Source organism: Arachis duranensis, chromosome 8 (assembly GCF_000817695.3).
Source record: "Arachis duranensis cultivar V14167 chromosome 8, aradu.V14167.gnm2.J7QH, whole genome shotgun sequence".
In the NCBI taxonomy this organism is placed as follows: Eukaryota; Viridiplantae; Streptophyta; class Magnoliopsida; order Fabales; family Fabaceae; genus Arachis; species Arachis duranensis.
In genome coordinates this window covers 15,797,123-15,800,364 of record NC_029779.3, presented here as the reverse complement: position 1 = coordinate 15,800,364, position 3,242 = coordinate 15,797,123, and positions in this window count along the sequence as shown.

Sequence of the window (3,242 nt, the reverse complement as noted above, 5' to 3'; positions counted from 1 at the left end):
AACTCTTATTTATTTTTTTCATGAAATTGTTATTATTCACTAATAAAACTTTTATCAATCACCATTGGTTATCAACTAAAATTAATAAGCTTGTAATTCATTATCATTGTAGCAATTTATAAGATTGTTAATGTCAATTGAATTCTTCAACTTGGTTACTCATAATTAATACATTTAATTTAATTATTAATATTTTTTCTTAAACTAAACTTGACAAAAATTTCTCTTTCTCTCTCTCTCATTTTCTCTCATTGTCACATGATGATCATTATTATGATCTCCAACATCAAATGTTCTCATAAACTTACATCAATAAAATTTTAATAATTATAAACTTTTTAGTGGATAAACTATTATTTTTCAATTGTTTTATTTTTTATTTAAATTTTATTTTAATAATTATAATTAAACCAACATAAAAATACTCTTGATTCTTATATTTTTTATTAAAAGCCTTTTTTACTTAATAATTTATCTAACAAAAACATTTGTATTTTTATAAATTCCTGCAAATTCTTTAATGAGAAAAGTATTCTACCAAACTCTTCTTACTTTCCTTTCTAAATATAGCTTAATTGATAAAGCCAAGAAGCTTTTTAATATATAAAATTTGGTCTATTGGGTAGCGTTTGGTGGAAAGACAAGACAGAAAGACTGAGACTAAGAGACAGAGACTATGAGACAGAAATTGAAATAAATTTCAGTATTCTGTTTAGTACAAAGTGAGAGACAGAAATTGAAATAAGAATGAAATTTTAGTTTAATTTGTACAAAGAATAAAATTGGAATTAATTAATTGAAATGAAGGTATTTTGGATATAAAATATTATTAAAGTTTTAGTCTCCATCTCTAAAAATTTTAGTCCCCTGTGTTCTTACTTTTTGGAGGTACTGAAATTCTGAAATTTTGGATACAGAGACAGAAATTTTAGTACCAGTCTCTCAACCAATAAACATAATACTAAATCTCAATCTCTCCATTTCTATCTCAGTACCTCAAAACAAACGCTAAACTGTGTCCCGTAAGCACCGCACCTATAACCTAATAATTAATCTCCTTATGCATGCGATGAAGCAAGTTTTTTATTATATGAAACTTTGCATTTTGATGAATTTCTAAGGAATGGCTAAAGCTTTTTGTTGGAGTGAACTTGTATTGACTGCTCTAATTATTAATTTATTACCGATAGCATTCAGACAAATAATGGTAAATAATTAAATTAGCTTCTAAAAGATTATGCAATCTTTATTTTAATTTTTAAAATTTTTTTTCATTAAATTTATCTCTGAAAAATTTTTAATTAATCACGGTCGTCCTTTCATAATTTCTCTTATTAACAGTATTAATAGTAACTGACATGGCACGTTAAGATACACATTGACATTAACACGACGTTCTTTTTGGGTTAGGTGCTGTCAGTGAAACGAAACTACATTCCTTTGTTCAATTAGTCAAATAACGGTATGACACCTTCACTCTCACTCTCACAGTCTCACCTCGCTTTACTCTCACAAAAATCTGTGGTTCGACTTTGCAAAAGAGAAGACAAAGAACCTTTGTTCATCGTCGATTGTTGCATTCGGCCGAGGTTGCGAGTTCACCGATGATGATTGGGTCCGGCTTTGCACACATTGACGATGAGAACGACGACACCTTTCTAGCGTCGTTGAAAGTAGTGATTTTTTTTTTGAAAGCTTGCTTTTTGTTTCGATTGTACTTTCAATAAAAATGGATTTTTTCTCATTGTGTGTTACTGAATTTAAAATCATTTTTGGGGTTAGGATTTTGTGTCTATTGACTAATTCTCATTGTGTAAATGAAGTTCATTATTTCCGCTGAATTTTTGTTCTTGTGTTGGTTTAAGATTTTTGCATTTTATTTGTAAAATTACCTTATGTCTTAGTTTTCCTATTGACTCTATACCATATGTGAAGAATGGTCCCTTTCATCTCTATTTTGAAGTAATTAAAGCTAAGTTTCATAATGTCAATGTTTAAAGTGAGTGGTTGAGGGCATCCAACAATCATCTTCCCCATTTGCTCTAAAGAAAATAACCAATCCTTAAGAAAATCAATATGTTTCAGCATATGTCTTTTGGTGAGACTAACTACTTGCTGTATCTTCTCAACAATTCTTCTAAAATCATTAGGATACAGTACAGAATTGAGTAAACTTTTCTAATTCACAAACTTTGACTATAGAAACCGCTGCAATTTCATTTAAAAGAAAGGGGGATATATATGACTAGTTTGAGATTAGGATTTATCATTTAGAAATTAATTAGATCAAATTTTACAAAATTAGTAGCCAACTAAGCATCATATGTGGCTGCTGACATGTGACTTAACATATCATGTTAGCTTCTGTTAACACTATTAATAAAAAAAATAACAAAAAAAATTAACGTGATTAACTTAAAATTTTTTAAAAATAAATTTGGTTAAAATTTAAAAAAAAAAATCAAAATAAAAACTACATGATCTTTCAAAAACTAATTTACCTATTTGCTCAACAAATAAAGTTTGATTAGGTAGCCAAAAAAATATTTATCTTTCAGTCAATAATCAAAATACGATTGGGTGATCAGTGCACAACTTTTGGCTTAGTAAAACTCGTTGATGTTACAATTAACCATTAAAAAAGATTATATTGCTATTTGTGCCTAACTGTCTATGATCATAATATAACACTTTGCGGTCTAATATGTTATTTTTGAGAAGACATAACAGCCTGCCAATTACCAAAAGTATAAGAAAGGTTTAGTAATTAACGTACTATTATTATTAGAAAAATATACTCCTTCCTCCTCTAAAATTAAAATAACTTATATTTTAATTTATTTAACTCAATATATTTTAGTCAAATAAAATATATTATTTTAATTTCGTAAAAAAATATATATTTTATAAATAAAAGAAAGAAGAATATATTCTCCATTATTATTATTATTATTATTATTGTCTAGGAAGAAAATTTTTCTAAATCCTAATCTGAATTTGTGTGGTGACAAAGGGGCGTATTTGTGTAGTTGTCACGGTTATTGCGTAATTAAGCGGTTTGCTTTTTCTTTTAAAAATATAACCCACAAATTAAAGAAAACAAACCATGGGCAGATGATTTGCTGCTTTAGTACTTTTCTAATGTGCACACATTTAATAAAAATTACTATAAACTTCCCCTTCGACGATACACAGGTGTAATAGGACTGATTCTAAACAAAGGGTTTTACACTATTCAAGTG